The sequence below is a fragment of the Giraffa tippelskirchi genome, chromosome 3 (genome assembly GCF_054371585.1).
Source record: "Giraffa tippelskirchi isolate mGirTip1 chromosome 3, T2T-mGirTip1v1.2.pri, whole genome shotgun sequence".
Lineage (NCBI taxonomy): Eukaryota > Metazoa > Chordata > Mammalia > Artiodactyla > Giraffidae > Giraffa > Giraffa tippelskirchi.
This window is the reverse complement of record NC_137277.1, coordinates 110,272,950-110,293,441: the sequence shown is the minus strand read 5'-3', so window position 1 is coordinate 110,293,441 and position 20,492 is coordinate 110,272,950.

Below are 20,492 nucleotides of genomic sequence, written 5' to 3'. Positions count from 1 at the left end.
TAAAGCTAAGAATAAGCCCCATAGAAATTTGTAAGAATTAACTTAAATAATATATGCAAAATACTTAGCAGATTGCAAGTAGACAAAAATTGTAGCTATTGCATTATCATGATTAAGTCTCTCCTGCTTGGAGAAGTCCATAAAGAATCCAGGAGGCAATGTGCTTTATTTTCTAATACCTTAAGGTCTTATTCTGGCTTGCATTTCACTCCATCTCTTGTAAAAATTCATTTCCCCAAGAAACTTAGGAAGAGATTTTTTGGTTAAACTAAATTGAAAATATTCAATATTTCAAAAAATACTTTTTAGTAACACTAACTCGGCCTTCATTTCATATTTTTTTTCTCATTCTTCCTTCAGGAAAAATGAAAGACAGGGATCATAGTAATTTAAAATAAGGTCCACATAGGAATGGATAAATCATGGGAGGATTCAATGAAGAAAAAAAAAAATTCAGGATTGTCAGGTGCAACCCAGGAAGGGCAGCTTTCACATTACTCCTACCTCTTGTGGAGTCTCAGGCCAAGCTAGGGTTTAAATCCCACACTGGAAGACTCAAAGCTTGCTATCCTTTCAGTGCCATGTGTCTGTGGGGATATTTTAAATGTAAGCAGCAGGAGAGTTGTTATACCAACTGCTGTCATCCAAATAAAACTTCAGCTATCCGCATCACTGATACCAGCTGTTTCTATTAAGGAAAAGTGTGTAATCATTTTCTTGTAAGGATTCTTGCCTGAATTCGCGAATCTGATGCGTCAGTTATGTCTCTACTCAATCTAGTTGATCCCAATCACGGCCATCAGAAAACACAACAACAAGAAATATACAGAGTCAGTTCTGTGTTTTGCTTAATTCGACTATTCTCAAGAAACATTTAGGCACAGCCTGAGGAAGCCTGAAGGTGTTTTGTAAAATTCACTGAACCAAAAGCTGATCAATCAAAGCATATTTAAGAAGCACTGATAGGCCCTGAGGGGGAAAAACAGTTTAGTGAAGACTCTCTGTGTGAATAAGTTATAATTTATTTCTCTTTTTCTATTGTTTGCAAACAAATTTACCACATTATTGGTGGCAAATACTCAGCCTGGCCAAGAGAGCCATTTTAAACCCATTTCTGAAATTGAAAACTGATAGTATAAAAGAAACTGATCATGACTTAGAAAGATGTTTCTATGTTGAAACTGATTTCCAGTCCAACTCTGGTTGCTTGAATTTGCCCCACACAAGAGTGACTTTCTTATACCTCTAGTCACCCGCTTCTTCCTTCAACACTCAACAGGAGCTGAATCCCCTGCCCCAACACCGCAGGAGCTAGAATTTCAGGGACTTGAGGGCTGTGAGGAGCTGAGACCATAGCACCAAATCCAAAGAGGAAGAAAAGCTAGGAACCCAAAGATATTGCTGCAACCATTCTTGGAGATCCTTCTTAGACTCATCTGATGCTACAAGTTGCAATGTGTGCCCCTTCCCAATTCATAGGCTTCCTGGTGGCACTAGTGGTAAAGAATCTGACTGCCAATGCAGCAGACATGTGAGATGCAGGAGACATAAGAGATGTGGACTTGATCCCTGGGTCGGGATGATCCCCTGGAGTAGGAAAAGGCAACCCACTCCAGTATTCTTGCCTGGAGAATCCCATGGACAGAGGAGACTGGCAGGTCATATGGGTGGGTCCTATTTCAATACGGCTGGTGTCCTTATAGAAAGAGATTATAAGCCATCACAGAATGAGGAGTGACCATGTAAGGACACATTGACATGATTCTGCAAGCCAAGAAGAGAGGCCTCAGAAGAAACCAACTTGGCAAATGCTTTGATCTTAGACTTCTAGCTTCCACAACTGTGAGAAATAAATTTCCGTTGTTTGAGCCACCCAGTCTGTGGTATTTGGTTATGGCAGTCCTAAAAATCTAATACACCCAGGCAAACTGACATCTCTTTTTATTCTTCCAAGGGCTTGGAAGACTAGAAAGTTCCCACCGATTGTTTCAGAAAGGATTTCTCCCTTCCCCTGGTGTGAAATACACTCTATACCTTTTCTTAGTGACTGTCCCTGGATCTAAGCACAGCCTTTTTTGATGTTTGTTAAGGGTTTTGATCAGTAGGAACAAGCGGATAAGCTCATACGAAGCCTGAGCGTTTCTTCCCCCCCTTCAATTTAGTAATTCTTTTTAATTGTGGGAGTTTCTTTTTGATATTGAATAACTTTCCAAACTCCTACATAATATCTGCCAATTAATGAAATTAAAAAAAAACATTAAAAGACTACCATGTATTCATAATGAGTACATGGGAAGCATGGCAATGTCCATATGCAAGTAATATGACCCACTTTACAAGCTTGGTATACAAATGCAGTCACATATCTCTTGTTTTTTCAATTATCCAATGAATTCCCATAGACTTCTATTAGCAAACCTCTCCTGAATCCTATTAAATAATGCTGGGACTTATTTGAAAAAGATACCAATTCCTTTTTCTAAACACCAGGTGGAAAGAGAACTGTAAAATCATATCAGTTCTCTGGCCTTAGAGAAGAGTAGGATCTATCAGAAAGATAGAAAGGATGGTAGAAAATGTGGAAAATCTGAAGAGGTTTTTTTCTTGACTCTGGGGTCACCACAGTGAATCACCATCCTGGGGTGGTCATTCCTTTATAATCCCAAGGCCACACGTGGAGTATCTGTTTCCTGTCCCCAAAGAGCTTTACTAGTTAAAAGAGTAACAAAAACACACATAGGAGAGAGGAATTAAGTGCTATTCTCAGTTCTTATCAAAAGTTTAATAGAGAATGGAGAAAAGTATTTTGTTACTTTTCTCTCCTATAATTTGTTGTTTCCCTCAGGTATTTCTCCTCCTTGCAAGATTCCCAGTATTTTGCAGAATAAGGTAGCATTCTATCTGAAAGCATTCAGTAAGTGTTCTTTGAATCTAGGAGGTGGAAATTTAACAAATGGCTTCCTCACACAAATTATAAGCATGATAGAGAGTGATTGACAATTATGCCAACATTTCAAAAGCAACTAAGAGCTTTAAAGAATACAGTAGCCAAGACCAAGACCAGAGTTTATTATCAGCCTTGGAGATTGTGGTTTATGTCGGCAATATAAAATATCTGTCATTTTAATGGTAACTCTTACAAAGACTTTTAAAAATGTCATCAAATAAACATACCAGAAGGATGGGCCCAGAAGAAACAAGTTTTAAGATAACAACAATCTAATCAAAATACATTATCACCAGATAATGGTCTCCTACTGTTTGAAAAAGGAGTCAGCTTCTAAGGTCAAAACAAACACAGAGGCACAACAAAGATGTTTGGGTTAGAAGTGGAAGACATTGATCTTAGGACACATTTCTATTACAATGTTATTATTTCTGTTACAGTCAGAGCAGGCTGAACTGACAATTATTCTGTCTAACTTCAGAGGTGTTCAGGGGAAGGAAAGTCATTCAGTGTATCTTAGCATATTTATCACCTGTCTACAGACCTAGTGAAGTCCTCCCCTCCCCCCTTCTCATTATCCTTTGCTTCAGTTCAGTTCATGTCACGTCTGACTTTTTGCCACCATATGAACCACAGCACGCCAGGCCTCCCTGTCCATCACTAACTCCAGGAGTTCACCCAAACTCATATCCATTGAGTCGGTGATGTCATCCAACCATCTCATCTTCTGTCGTCCTCTTCTCCTCCTGCCCTCAATCTTTCCCCACATCAGGGTCTTTTCCAATGAGTCAGCACTTCACATAAGGTGGCCAAAGTATTGGAGTTTCAGCTTCAACATCAGTCCTTCCAATGAACACCCAGGACTGATCTCCTTTAGGATGGACTGGTTGGATCTCCTTGCAGTCCAAGAGACTCTCAAGAGTCTTCTCCAACACCACAGTTCAAAAGCATCAATTCTTCGGTGCTCAGCTTTCTTTATAGTCCAATTCTCACATCCATACATGACTACTGGAAAAACCATAGCCTTGACTAAAAGGACCTTTGTTGACAAAGTAATGTCTCTGGTATTTAATATGCTGTCTAGGTTGGTCATAACTTTCCTTCCAAGGAGTAAATGTCTTTTAATTTCATGGCTGCAATCACCATCTGCAGTGATTTTGGAGCCTAAAAAAAATAAAGTCAGCCACTGTTTCCACTGTTTCCCCATCTATTTGCCATGAAGCAATGGGACTGGATGCCATGATCTTAGTTTTCTGAATGTTGAGCTTTAAGCCAACTTTTTCACTCTCCTCTTTCACTCTCATCAAGAGGCTCTTTAGTTCTTCTTCGCTTTCTGCCATAAGTGTGGTGTCATCTGCATATCTGAGGTTATTGATATTTCTCCCGGCAATCTTGATTCCAGCTTGTGCTTCCTCCAGCACAGCGTTTCTCATGATGTGACTGGTGATAGAAGCAAGGTCCGATGCTGTAAAGAGTAATATTGCATAGGAACCTGGAATGTTAGGTCCATGTATCAAGGCAAATTGGAAGTGGTCAAACAGCAGATGGAAAGAGTGAATGTCGACATTCTAGGAATCAGCGAACTAAAATGGAATGGAATGGGTGAATTTAACTCAGATGACCATTATGTCTACTACTGTGGGCAGGAATCCCTTAGAAGAAATGGAGTAGCCCTCATAGTCAACAAAAGAGTCTGAAATGCAGTACTTAGATGCAATCTCTGAAACAACAGAATGATCTCTGTTCATTTCCAAGGCAAATCATTCAGTATCATGGTAATCCAAGTCTATGCCCCAACCAGTAACGCCAAAGAAGCTGAAGTTGAACAATTCTATGAAGACCTACAAGACCTTTTAGAACTAACACTCAAAAAAGATGTCCTTTTCATTACAGGGGACTGGAATGCGAAAGTAGGAAGTCAAGAAACACCTGGAGTAACAGGCAAATTTGGCTGTGGAGTACAGAACGAAGTAGGGCAAAGGCTAATAGAGTCTTGCCAAGAGAACGCACTGATCATAGCAAACACCCTCTTCCAACAACACAAGAGAAGACTCTACACATGGACATCACCAGATGGCCAACATAAAAATCAGATTGATTACATTCTTTGCTGCCAAAAATGGAGAAGCTCTATACAGTCAGCAAAAACAAGATCGGGAGCTGACTGTGGCTCACATCATGAACTCCTTATTGCAAAATTGAGACTTAAATTGAAGAATAGTGGGGAAAACCACTAGACCATTCAAGTATGACCTAAATCAAATCCCTTATGATTATACAGTGGAAGTGAGAAATAGATTTAAGGGACTAGATCTGATAGACAGAGTGCCTGATGAACTATGGATGGAGGTTCATGACACTGTATAGGAGACAGAGATCAAGGCCATCCCCAAGAAAAAGAAATGCAAAAAAGCAAAATGGGTGTCTGAGGAGGCCTTACAGATAACTGGGAAAAGAAGAGAAGTGAAAAACAAAGGAGAAAAGGAAAGATATACCCATTTGAGTGCAGAGTTCCAAAGAATAGCAAGGAGAGATAAGAAAGCCTTCCTCAGTGATCAATGCAATGAAATAGAGGAAAAAAATAGAATGGGAAAGACTAGAGATCTCTTCAAGAAAATTAGAGATACCAAGGGAACATTTCATGCAAAGATGGGCTCAATAAAGGACAGAAATGGTAGGGACCTAAGAGAAGCAGAAGATATTAAGAAGAGGTGGCAAGAATACACAGAACAACTGTACAAAAAGGATCTTCATGACCCAGATAAGCACAATGGTGTGATCACTCACCTAGAGCCAGACATCCTGGAATGTGAATTCAGGTGGGCCTTAGGAAGCATCACTATGAACAAAGCTAGCAGAGGTGATGGAATTCCAGTTGAGCTCTTTCAAATCCTAAAAGATGATCTGTGAAAGTGCTGTTCTCAATATGTCAGCAAATTTGGAAAACTCAGCAGTGGCCACAGGATTGGAAAATGTCAGTTTTCATTCCAATCCCAAAGAAAGGAAATGCCAAAGAATGCTCAAACTACTGCACAATTGCACTCATCTCACACGCTAGTAAAGTAATGCTCAAAATTCTCCAAGCCAGGCTTCAACAATACGTGAATCGTGAACTTCCAGATGTTCAAGCTGGCTTTAGAAAAGTCAGAGGAACCAGAGATCAAATTGCCAACATGTAGTGGATCATCAAAAAAGCAAGAGAGTTCCTGAAAAACATCTATTTCTGCTTTATCCCTTGCTAGCACCCGTCAAAACATGGTCTGCACCACAGTAAGACTAAAGCAAGAATAACCTGGGGCAATAAATGTAGGAGATGTGTGAGAGGTGGGATCATGATCAGAGTATTATTTTTCACCACAGCATTCTGAAAACTCACATTCAAAACTGATATCCTGTACCTATCTCTTCAGCAGAGCTCAGGACTTGCTTGGAGATGTCATTAAAAGTGACTAAAAGCCATCTTCAATTCCATTTGCAGTATGGAAATGGCCTTGTCTGTGTTGTGGGGTTTAGAAATAAGAATAATGTACAATTTAAGGACTTTCATAGGACTTCCCAGGTGGTGCTAGCAGTAAAGAACCCACCTGCCAATGCAGGAGACACAGAGATGTGGGTTCGATCTCTGGATTGGGAAGATCATCTGGAGTAGGGCATGGAAACCTACTCCAGTATTCTTACCTGGAGAATCCCACAGACAGAGGAGCCTGGCAGGGTACAGTCCAGAGGGTCACAAAGAATCGGACATGTCTGAAGTGATTTAGCATGCATACATACTGGTAATCCAGTAAGACTCTGCACTCTCAATGCAGGGTGCCTGGGTTCTGATCCCTAATCAAGGATATAGATCCCACATGCCTCAACTAATTCACAGCACAGCTAAATAGATTATTTTTTTTTAATAATGTATGACTTAAACCTTGGGCACTGGAATTACATGACTAGAATGACTCTCTCCTCTTCTTGTTCCCATGCTTTACCCAATGTCATGATGGAGATGCCACTCCTCTCTTTCAACCAAACATCATTCCAGTCCTGGAACCAAGTTATACCTTAAGAATTCTAATTCTTTTAATCAGATCAAATCTGAAGAGTGGGCATACGGCATCATTGAAGGACTGCTAAAAGAATTAACCAGGTAAGATACCTCCCCTAGTCTAATACTCTCACTGCCTGGCATGCTTTTGCATATATTTTATTCTCTCCTACTTTGTGACCAGCACTGGGCCTTCCAAATCATCCAATCTTTCTATGGTTATCAGGGAGAAAGTGTATATCTGTGATCAGCATGATCATGGGCTAAGCATTGTAAAAGACAGCTATGATATGAGGATGAATGAGGCAAGATTCAGACAAACAGAAGTTCCCCATCAAGGTAGAGAAACAAACAAATTAAAAATTATGAAAAATGCCACAGGACCACTCTCCTAGAGAGTACTGAATTAAATTTAAGTCCCTTGGATTGGTGATTAGATCTTAATGATGGTGAGCTTAAAAAGCAGTTTCAGGAGAAAAGATGAAGCCCGATTACACTGTAGTAATCTGGAAGTTAGCAGAAGAGACAAGAACTTGTTCTATTGAAAATTTTGCATAAAAACTGATAAACACTGGATGATAGCTAATGGGAACTCAAGGGTCAAGAGAAAATTTATTTTCTTCAAGGATAGAGTGGTGATCATCTTTTGCGGCTATTTAATCATGAAGAAATTTTGTGCCTTGAATCTCAGAAGTTTTTTCTTTCCTTTTTTTTTTTTTTTTTTAGTTTTGAAGTTAACTTTTAAAATGAAAATACTACTGAGAAGAGTAGGCTCTTAGTAAAATCTGTCAGTTGTCAGTTAACACCTTAGCGGGGCACAGGATGCTGCGGGGTGCCAAGAGCAGACAGGAGAAGCGCTGCTCCTGACGAGGTGGGAGAGCACCCAGGATCCGTGTCTTCACAGTTGCGCCTGGGAGTCAGCCAGAGAATCCCAGCTGGTCCTGCTTTGACAAACAATCCTCATTCTCGCTCAATAGCCCAGAATACAAGAACACAAACAGGGCTCCAATTAATGCTTTTGCAAATTGCTCTTCCTTGCTGGGATACGTTTTTAAGCAAATGAGGATATAGATTATAAAAGCAAACTGGAGATTACATAAGTATAATTTTTATTACTTCAAATAGTACCAAAACAATGCATGCTTGTGAAAAGTTAAAAGAATGTAACAGGTGAAATAAAAATGGAGGCCAACTTCATCCCCTCTGTAGTCCATGAGCTCCCAATTGTAATCACAGGTACCAGCCTGGTGAGTGACTGTCTACATTTGTACACAAATCTGTACATGTACATGTAACATGTATATGTCATCTTGTTGCCTGGCCCTCTTGCCAAGCACCTGACCCACTGTGCCAAGACCACAGATTTCCCTGGTCTAATTTACATGCATCTGGAGGAATCTGATTTGAAAAGTCTCACTTGTTTTTAATAATAATTACTAACATTTACTAAGTGCTCAATATATTCCAGTTATGATACTAAGCACTTATTCATTTTTTTAGTTCTATAAATATGAATTATTTACATGCATCCTCATAAATAGGAAAAACCACAAACAAAGCAAAATCTTCATAATTAATCCTCCTAATCCTATCTTCAACTCTTTATCTGACATAACCACTGTTGCCAGTTAGGTGAGTGTCCTCCTAGTCATTTAAAAAATTTGTATACACATTTATATGTCCATGTGCATGCATACTAAGTCACTTCAGTTGTGTCCAACTCTTTGCAACCCCATGGACTGTAGCCTGCCAGGCTCCTCTGTCCATGGAATTTTCCAGGCAAGAATACTGGAGTGGGTTGCCATTTCTTTCTGGGGATCTTCCTGAGTGAGGAATCAAACTTACACTTCTTATATCTCCTATATTTCATGCGATTTCTTTACCTCTGGGCCACCTGGAAAGACTTATATGTCCATACAAGAATGCAATTTGTTGACTCTTTTTGGTAACTTTTATCATTCTATAGATATTGTTCAGAACTCTCATTTCCCATTTTGGTCATGCAGATCTTTCCGTTTCAAACCATGTAAATATAATTCATTCTTTTAAACATTAGCATAGAAGGCATGCTAATCCATTCTATGCTTTTATCACAGATAAACCAGTCATTATTTTACTGGCAGGCATTGAGATTGATTCTAATTTTTCGCTATAACAAAGATGGCATAATAAAAAGCTCATATGATTCCTTTGAACACACATGTCAGTGTTTCCTTCAGTTAGTGAGAAGAAAAGTTGCAGGTCAAAGAACAGAGAAGACATGTGGCATCTAGTCCTATCTCCCTCACTTGCAGTAGCCTCATATTCCATTCAAGCTCTTTTGGTACTGGGGTACTAGGCTTCAGTAGAAGTGGAGCTTAGGACTTGGCTAAAGCAATGAGCACATTTAAACCTCTGATCACAACAGTGATGCACTTATAGGATGGCACATGTCTTAAAACTGCTCCAACCCAAATGAAACTCAGGGATTCTGATGGGAATTCTGAGATACTTATTGTACATGTACAGGAGAAAAAGGAGCCCTGGGAAATGTTGGATTTCATCTGTATTAGTTTTCCAGGGCTACTGTAACAAAGTAACAGATTGGGTGACTTAAACAACAGAAATTTATTTTCTCATAGTTCTGGAGGCTAGAAGCACAAGACGAAGGTTTCTGTAGTGTTGATTCCTTCTGAGGGCCTTGTAAGAAGGTCTGTTCAAAGCCTTTCTCCTTGGCTTATTGATGGCCAACTTATCTCTGAGTCTTCACACTGTTTTCCCTCTGTGTGTGCTATGTTCAAATTTCCTCTTCTTATAAATATACTAGTTACATTGGGTTAGGGCACAGCCTGAGGACCTAATTTAAAATAATTCTTCAAAATCCTGTCTCCAAATACTGTTTCATTATGAGGTAGTGGGCATTAGGACTTCAACATATGAATTTTTAGCACATGATTAAGCTCTCATAGCACCATCTCAGTATCACAGGGGGAGGCAACTACAGGACAGAAGGGAGAACTGAGAGACAGTAGGAAATAGGTGCTTACTGATCCAACCTCACTCAAAGCTGAGTTCCTTCCAAATGAATTTTTCAGTTGGAAGAGTTAATAATTTGCTTAAGTTGAATAAGCAAAATTAAAGAGGATTTGTTTCCTATAACAAAGAAATTGGGCTTTTTTTTTTTAAATGTGTTTAAGTTTGAAAGACTGCTCAGTCAGCCTGCTTTGTAGTAGTAGTCCTAGTTCAGTCGCTCAGTTGTGTCCGACTCTTTGCCACCCCATGGACTGCATCATGTCAGGCCTCCCTGTCCATCACCAACTCCCGGAGCTTACCCAAACTCATGTCCATTGAATCAGTGATGCCATCCAACCATCTCATTCTCTGTCATCCCCTTCTCCTCCTGCCTTCAATCTTTCCCAGCATCAGGGTCTTTTCAAATGAGTCAGCTCTTCACATGAGGTGGCCAAAGTATTGGAGTTTCAGCTTCAACATCAGTCCTTCCAATGAACACTCAGGATTGATCTCCTTTAGGATGGACTGGTTGGATCTCCTTGCAGTCCAAGGGACTCTCAAGAGTCTTCTCCAACACCACAGTTCAAAAGCATCAATTCTTCGGCGCTCAGCTTTCTTTACAGTCCAACTCTCACATCCATACATGACTACTGGAAAAACCATCACCCTGACTAGATGGACCTTTGTTAGCAAAGTAATATCTCTGCTTTTTAATATGCTGTCTAGGTAGCAGGCATTTAAAACATGTTTTCTCATCAACAATATGTAAAAATTCTCAGTTCCTTTCACTGTCATCAGTAGGAATTGCTTATAAACTTGCTTAAAAATTGCCATTGTTATGAAAAATAGTATCCTACTGTTATTGTTGTTTTCTGATTGCTAAGTTGAGCATCCTAGCTTTTGTTTATTGATCATTTCAATTCTTCTGGGAATTATCAGTTTTAATCTTTTCCAATAACTTTATTTAGCTATTGAGTAATGATAGTATTTATTGTGAAGTCCTAGAGAGAAAGTAAATATAAGCAAATATTTTCTCCTGTCCTTTACTGTTTTTTTAAACTCTATTTATGATGTTTTATGTTATTAGACACTTTAATAAATATTTATTTTTAGTTGATTAAAATGTTCAGTCTTTTCTTTGCAGTGTCTGAGTTCTGTGTCTTCCTTAGTGTTCCCATGCCAAGATTACAAAAACACTCTATAATTTCATATATATGATACCTTTATTGTGAGTTTTCCTTATATTTAGATCCTTAGTATAGTTGGACATGATCGTTGTTAAAGTTATGATACAGAAAGTTAACATATTGTTCTAATGGATTGCCAATTGTCCCTAAGTCTTTAGTAAGTAATGTTTGTCTCTAGATTTGAGTCATCTCCTTTATCGTATACTAATAGCATATTTGGAGAAGGAGATGGCAACCCACTGTAGTACTCTTGCCTCTAGAATCTCTTGGACAGAGGAGCCTGGTGGGCTACAGTCCATGGGATTGCAGAGTCGGACATGACTGAGCAACTGACACACACACACATGCACATAAAAGCATATTTATAGAGTCTGTTTATGGAAAATCAATTCTGTTCCATTGATTTGCAGTGTTTATTTCTCTGCCAAATCTCATTGTTTCAATTGTGGGAGCTGTATAATACAGTAAACTATTATTTAAAATATAATAAGATAAAATCATAATATGTGTAGAAGGAAAATCTTGCCTACTGTTACTCTTTTAATTTCTTTTTTTTTTGCATAGTATTTTTCATTTACTGGAAATCAGTTATTCTGGTTTCCTAAACATCTAAAATGGGGTTATTTCCGCTTTCACCTAAGACATAAAGGTTATAGGAGATCATTCCCACACTTGCAATGAAAAAGAGCCAGGTTAACTTCAAGTTCATTAGTCTTTTTTAACCCATCAAAGAGCTGAGGCCCACCAAATAGTACCAAACATATAAAGAGAGATGGTGCTCATACGGAGGAGGAGATTTGATCATTCACTCACCCAGGGTAGACAGAAGCCAGATATAGGAAGAAAAGTTAAACTACCAAAGTCAAAACATTGATAAAGGCTGAGTTCAGCCCTGGAAGGACAGTGTGAAGCCCCAGAGGCCACAGAAACTGTCTACATCCCCTTGTAGTCTGTCTCTCCATGAACCCCATGTGGTACACTAAGAAAAGATTTAGAAAAGCTCTAAGAAGTATTATAGGGAAAAGCAGCTGTGCGAAAGGGCAAAGAAACTCTGATTATCTTCCCTATTTTCACTGAAGAACAAGAATAATGAAGAATATCAGAGAAAATTTGCATGGTATTGGGTTAGGCAAAGAGATTATAGACATAAAACTAAAATGACACATGAAACAAAATAAAGAATAAACTTGACTTTTTTAAAGTTAGAAACTTTTTCTACATGGAAGATCCTGAGAAAAGGATGAAATAACAAGACATAGACTGGTACATATATATGCGTATCACAATTATGAAAAGGGTTTGTTTCCAAAATATGTAAATCTCTCAAAACTCAACATTAAAAATGAACAATCTAACAAAAATGAACAAAAGATTTAAAAAAAATCCTTCAGTAAGATGCTAACTGGATGACAAGCATATGAAAACATATTCAACATAATTAGTAATTGCAGAAATGCAAATTAATACCACAATGTGATACTCCTACACACTTACTAGAATGTTGAAAATAAGAGGAAAAAAACAATACAAACAACAACAACAAAATTGCCATTTAAGTACTAACAAGAAGCAACTGAAACTTTCATAAGTTATTGGTGGAAATTCAAAATGCTAGAGTCACTGTAGAAACAGTATGGCAGTTTCTTGTAAACATAAATATGCAACTACACTTCTCTTGGGCATCTATCACAAAGAAATAAAAACTTGCACATATAAAAATTTATATACAATATTAACAGGAATTTTATTCATAAACACCAAAAGTGAGTGAAGTGAAGTCGCTCAGTCATGTCTGACTCTTTGCAACCCCATGGACTGTAGCCCACCAGGTTCCTCCATCCATGGAATTTTCCAGACAAGAGTACTGGAGTGTGTTGCCATTTTTTTCTCCAGGTGATCTTTCTGACCCAGGGATCGAACCAGGGTCTCCCGCATTGCAGGTAGACGCTTTACCATCTGAGCTACCAGGGAAGCCCCAAACACCAAAAACTGGGGGGAAAACATCTCTTTCAATGGTCCATAAACAACTTGTAGAATATTCATACAATAGACTATTGTGTGCGTGCATGCTAAGTCGCTCCAGTCATGTCCAACTCTTTGAGACCCTATGGACTGTAGCCCACCAGGCTCTTCTGTCCATGGGGATTCTCCAGGCAAAAATACTGGAGTGGGTTGTCATGCCCTGCTCCAGGGATAATAGACTACTACTCAGTAGTAAAAACAGTAGCAAACTATTAATTCACACAACATACATGAATCATCAATACATTTTACTGAGTTACAGAACTCAAACCAAAAAGGCAACATAGTACATGATTCCATTTATGTGTCACTCTGGAAAAGGCAGATGCAGTAGCCTAGTAGGGGTTGGGGAGAAGGGTGTATGCACAAGGAAATCTGGGGGGAACTATGGTGGTGAATACATGATTTTGTGCATTTGTCAGAGAACTATAAACCACAAAGTGTGAAACTCACTGCACATGAATTTTTAAAAATTAAGTAAATCATACATAATGTGTGTGGGAGGGAGTAGAAAGATGGAATGAAAACTGTAACAAATGTATCTAACTGCATTACAAATAAATCACACAATCATATCAAAATAAATGAGAAGAAAAAGATGATTAAGTAACTTTATAAAATGGTATTGGATACAATAAAGCTAAAGATGAAAAAACTGTACTCAAATACTGCACTATACTTGTTAAATTTTTTTTATGGGGATTTGAGTTAGAAATTCTAATTCTACTTTGTTGGTATACCTTAGGTGAACAAATAAGTAAAGGTACTGTAGATAACCAGAGTTAGAATAAGTAGTTACAGTTAAAAAATGAACAAAGACCAGAATGAACCTGTGGAAGATAAAAGGTGAAAGACAAAAGGCAGAGGTATCAGTGTAGATGTGTGGTTAAAAATATTGATAGCTAGATGGATGCATAGATAGGTAGATGGATAGATAGATGGATAAAGGGTATATACATAAGTATGTGTCTTTGAGTATATCTGTGTGTACTAGTTCATGGGCTTAGAAGTAGTGACATCCCAATGACAATGAGCATACTTGGCACCTAGATCTTGGTTTCTAAATACCACTCTGTTAAACTAAAACCAAAAACAAACAAAGAAATAAACCACACATCCACACACACACACACAATATAGGGTTCTCTGGAGAACTGGTTTAGTTGTCCAAAGCTGAGGCAGGTAAATATGCTGTGTGTGCTCAATCATGTCTGACTCTTGGTAACCCCATGGACAGTAACCTGCCAGGCTTCTCTGTCCATGGGATTTCTGAAGTAAGAATACTGGAGTGGGTTGTGATTTCCTCTCCAGGGAATATTCCTGATTCAGAGATCAAACCCACCTCTCTTGCATCTCCTGCACTCACAGGTGGATTGTTTACCACTGTGTTACCTGGGAAGCCTTTGAGGCAGGTAAAATAAAATATAAACCTGAATCATCTTGTGGTGCCAGGAGATAAGAAAACAGTTAAAAAAAAAAAATAGTGACATTTCAAAAGGCCCTAAGAACCAATCTGAAAATTTTCAGTGGTCAATGTTGGAATGCCTTGAGGGAAAAAATAAATAATGGTAATACCGTAATTATGGATTTCCCTGGTGCCTCAGTGGTAAAGAATCTGCCTGCCAATGCAGGAGATGCAGGTTTGATCCCTGGGTTGGGAAGATCCCCTGAAGAGGAAATAGAAGCCTACTCCAGCATTCTTGCCTGGGAAATCTCGTGGACACAGGATCCTGGAGGGCTATAGTTCGTGGGATCTCAAAAGAGGTGGACATGACAGTGATTAAACAACAACAATACTGTATTATAACTGAAAGAATTATATATATATATATATATTAATCCATACTATATTGATATAAATTAAAACAAGCAGGGCTTCCCTGGTGGTCTAGTGGTTGAGAATCTGTCAACCACTAGGTTAAGAATTTGTCAACCAATGCAGGGGACACAGGTTCGATCCCTAGTCTGAGAAGATCCCACATGCTGTGAGGTAACTAAGCCTCTGCGCCACAACTACCAAGCCCATGCTCTAGAGCCCATGAACTGCAACTACTGAACCTCACAGGACTAGAGCCTGTGCTCTGCAACAAGAGAAACCATCACAATGACAAGCCCACACACCACAACTAGAGAATAGCCCTTGCTCACTGCAACTAGAGAAAGTTGTCTCACACCAACAAAGACCCAGCACAGAAAAAAATAAAATCAAACAAATGAAAAAATAAAAGTGACAAATCTTCTTCAGAGAAGAATACCAATTAATAAATGTAAAAAGAAAGAAGGAGACTTAAACTTACTGTTAGGATGGCATAGTATCAAATACTGCAGTCAGAGTCCACCCAAAAGATGCTAAATCAATAGATGAAAATTTAAGTACAAACAAATTAAATGTCTTGGGGAAGAAAAATGTGAACCATATGATCATAATTAAGTAACTTTAAAGAACTTACTAAGGAATTTTAGAAAACAGTGTTTAGTGGATATTGTAAAGTTTAAGATATTATACAATAACCCCTCAAAGACTGTACTCTATAAATTTGTAATTACAAAGGGCTAAATAGTTATCTAAGAGTACAGAATCTTGGAAGATGCCACTTTAATCAAGTGATCAAGGTTAACATCATCAGTGGTACGTATCAACTCCATGTACCCCTGAGATGATGAACTGAGAAAGGCACATCTCAGATACTTCTGTAATATCCTTTCCAATAATGCAGAACTGCAATCTAATGAAGAGAAAATTTCACCCAGACCCAGACTGAGAGAGAGTCTACAAAATAAGTGACTCTTCAAAAGTGTCAAGGTCATGTCAAACTTCATGTCAAACCTATGAATCAGCCACAGGTATACATATATCCCCTACCTTTTGACTTTTCCTCCCATCTCCCTCCCCATTCTACCCCTCTAGGTTGATACAGAGCCCCTGTTTGAGTTTCCTTAGCCATACAGCAAATTCCCATTGGTTATCTATTTTACACACAGTAATGTAAGTTTCCATGTTACTCTTTCCATACACCCCACCCTCTCCTCCCGTCTCTCCATGTCCATAAGTCTATTTTCTATGTCTGTTTCTCCATTGCTGCCTTGTAAGTAAATTCTTCAGTACCATTTTTCTAGATTCCATATACATGCATTAGAATATGATATTTATCTTTCTCTTTCTGACTCTTTTCACTCTGTATAATAAGTTCTAGGTTCATCCATCTCATCAGAACTGACTCAGAGGCTTTCCTTTTTATGGCTGAGTAATATTCCATTGTGTATATATACCACAACTTCTTCATCCATTCATCTGTCGATGGACATCTAGGTTGCTTCCATGTTCTAGCTATTATAAATAGTGCTGCAATGAACAATAGGATACATGTGTCTTTTTCAATTTTGGTTTCCTCAGGGTGTATGCCTAGGAGTGGGATTTCTGGGTCATATGGTGGTTTTATTCCTAGTTTTTAAAGGAATCTCCATACTGTCTTCCATAGTGGCTGTATCAATTTACATTCTCATTGGCAGAAACAAAGAAAGAATAAGAGTTTTTCATAGATCAGAGGAGACAAAGGCAGATGACAATTAAATGCAGTGTGGTACCCTGTATTGAATCCTATAAGAGAAAAATATATATTAGTGGAAAAATCAGTAAAATCTATGTTCCTGACTTAAATTAGTAGAAATTACCGAGGTTCATTTTTTACTTTCAACAAAAGTTCTAAGGTTATGTAAGATGTTAACTTAAGAGGCACCTGAGGGAAAAATATATGGGAATTCTGCACTATTTTTGCAAACTTTTCTGTTAGCTTAAAATTATCTCAATATAAAAATTTAATTTTGAAAAAAGAAAACCTCCAATGCCAGTGGGATGTTGATTGAAGCTGAACTGAAATCACAGATTAATTTGAGAATCGATATTTCTATAATATTAAATCCTACAGCCAGATACCATTTCTTTCCATTTACTCAGGGCATTTTGTTTGTTGTATCTTTTAATCAACTCTTATCTGTTATTTTAATATGATATTATACTTAATTATCATAAGTTCTTATATAATTTAAAGTTTAATACTATTATTAAAATGATATTGTTCTATTAGTTTCTCATTGGTAATTACTCAAGCTGTTGATTTTTGTCAATGTATAAAGCATGTGGAAGTTTTACTAAACTTATGAGGGTCACAATGTTTTTCAATTACTTCATCAGGATTTTCTAAGTAAGCAATTATATACTTTGCAAACATAAGTATTTTTTGTTTTTCTTAATATACATGTTGTATAACTTACTATATTGGTTAAGTTCTACAGGATAAATTAAAACAGTAAGAGTGATAGATCCTATTGTTTTATCTCTGACTTGAACATGGAGTGCCTTACTATAGTCAGGTCATTTCCATTGTCTTTTTTCCCTTGATATCCATGATTTATATTAAAAAAAATTCTTTTTATCTAGTGCTATCATTTTCACTCAAAAAACATATCTAATGTAATTACCATTATGGCTGGAAAGTATTCATATATAATCCTCACCTTTCAAAACAAAATTATTAAACATGCTTTAATTTCTGATTTTCATCGATCTAACCTCCATATTTTTTAGAAAATGTTTCAGAATTTTGCTCCAAGTTATGCTACAGTATACCCTTAGTAATTCATTTACAATTATCTTGTTAGTAATAAATTCTCTTGATTCTTTTATGACAAAGCATGTTTTCCTTTGCTTCTACTGTTGAATGTTAGTTAAACTTAATATAAAGAGAAATCTATGTTCTACATTATATTCTCTCATAACTTCGAAGACAATCTTTCCTTGTCTTTTACCATCTGTGCTGTAGGTGAGAAGTCTGATGCCAGTCTGAGGACTATTCTTTACAGTGAACTAGAACTTTGTTCTCTAGAAGTTTAGAATTTTCTATCACTGGTATTTTGAAATCTCACCAGGGAGAATCTGTGCTTTCTTTATTATTGACATCCAACAATTTCTTTAAATTTCAAGGAAAGTCTGTCTTCAGTTCAGGAATATTCTCTTCTATTTTCATATATTGCTCTCCTTTATATCTTTTGAAATGTCTTCTTGATTCATGATGAAACTGCTATACCTGTTTTCTATGTCACATAATGTTTCTTTTGCATCTTTTCTTTCACCTTTGCACCATATTCTAGAATAATTACTTGGTTCTGTTTCCATTTCACCAATTATATACTGGCTGTGTCCATTCAGTTTATCTATTATATCTTGCCTTTAATCAATGATTTTGTCTTTAAATTTCATGAAGTATGAGAACTTCCTTAAATAGCAATCTGATGGTATGGTTGGTGTTACTGTTTTGTCATTTTTAAGTAGAATTGATACATTTCATCATATCTTCAAACATTTACTTAGGGGTAATAATTTGATAGGTATTAATTTATCTATTTGTTTCCATTATGAACAGTATCCCTTAATATTTTTATTTTCTTTGTTGCATGTAGAGGTCTTCTTTCATGCTCTTAGCTTTCCTCAATTTGTTTGTGTATTAGGAAATGATATTTATGTCCTAAGTTCAAGTGAAAACATCTCTTCCACTACAGCAAATCAAGATTCTAATTGTAAGAACCTGGGTTGTGTGCTCGTAGGAGACATGAAAGAGAGTACATACATTTAGGTTTTCTTTACCAAGTATTAGTAATTACTCTGTGGTATCAATTTCTCTTTCCTCCTAACAGCTGTAAATGCAGTAGAAAACTGTCCTGGTTTGATAGACCTCAGTACTCAATCTGGTAACTTCTTGTATCAGGAATACCAAATGTATTTGGCAAGTGATGTGAACCTCTGTTTATACCCAACAAATAGTGAAAACAGCTAATCTAAGCAGGAGGTATAGATGAAGCTGTTAAACAGCAAACTCTGTATGGCCTCCTTTTCCTATCTACACGTTCTCTCACCCTGGATTACTTTACAGTTCTACTAAAGCAAGCAAAACAAACGAAAAACCTGTATATTTTGGAGCTGATTCCATCTGCTTATTTTCTTACAGAAATCTCTCAATTGTTTCAGCCTGAGAACAACACCCCACCAACCTTTTCCAAGATCCTTAAAAATGTTATTTTTATATTTTTTGCACATTATTTTATTAAAACTTAGAGAGGGATTAGAGGTAATATGTTCAGACAGTTATTTTGAACTGAAAAAAAAATCACCTTTTGTTTGTTTTCAGATAGAGAAAACACACCATTACACATATTGCACTTCAGTTCTCTGAAAGAGAGAACAACGAAATGTTCAGAAAGATGTGATGAAGATACACGTTATGAATAGAAAGATGATATGAAGGAGATAGGCAAAAATACTACAAGATCAGCAATTGTTAACACAAAAAGAGAGAGGAATTTAGAGGAAAAGACTTTGAAACAATAATTCATATATATAACTAAAATTCAAACTTCATGAGAAGAAAGATAAGTGAGAGAAAAGTAGAAAAAAGCAAGGCATATACAGAAGAGAAAACTGAAAAAAACACCTTCAGATACAAATGGGAAGACAATGATAAAATGCACACACAGACACACACATGCATGTGCATGCATACGATCTACATGGAGCAATTTAACAGTCCATCAGTCATTTCCAGGGCAAGAAGTTCATTTCATTCTTTCTCCAGTTCAGCTCTAGCTTTTGTTTTACTTTTATCTCCATGCTAAACTCTGCAGAACTTTTTTAAGCTTCAGGTTGCCAATGTGAAAATGCAATTGCCCAGCAGTATTCCCAGGTGTTCAACGTGCATTCAGCAGTGATCTGTCCAGGTCCTCGTGTACTCTCCATTGGTGATAAGCAGTTCCCTCAGGGTTGGATACTATTCCATCTGTAACATGCACAGGATACTGAGAATGCTGTGCCTCTGATTGTTAGATAGGTTGTGTGCCACTATTCCCAGTAATATATGTATACAACCCCCATTTTTTGTGTCACTCAGTTTTTATACTACCTAAGAGGCAAGGGATTGCTAAGTTCTTCAGTGGCTAGTGACCTGGCCAGTGTTAAAAGTGAATAACAAATGAATTATTGACTGAAGGTGTACTCTTGGACAGCACTGCGCATGGAAATTAGATAAGAGAAATGGGAGAATATTAATGTGGAAAGTAGATTGTTATTGGTTGTCCTAGGTATTCCAAAGGTAATTAGAATATAACTAAGATGTCCAGGTACCCAGAAACTAGGGTTACAAGTTAAAACCTCAACTCTAAAAGCTCTCTTTCATATTTGGTGCTAAGGCATGAAATCAATTTTCTTAATAAGGTAATAATACATATACTTAGTAGACTATATTTTATTGATATACCATTAAAG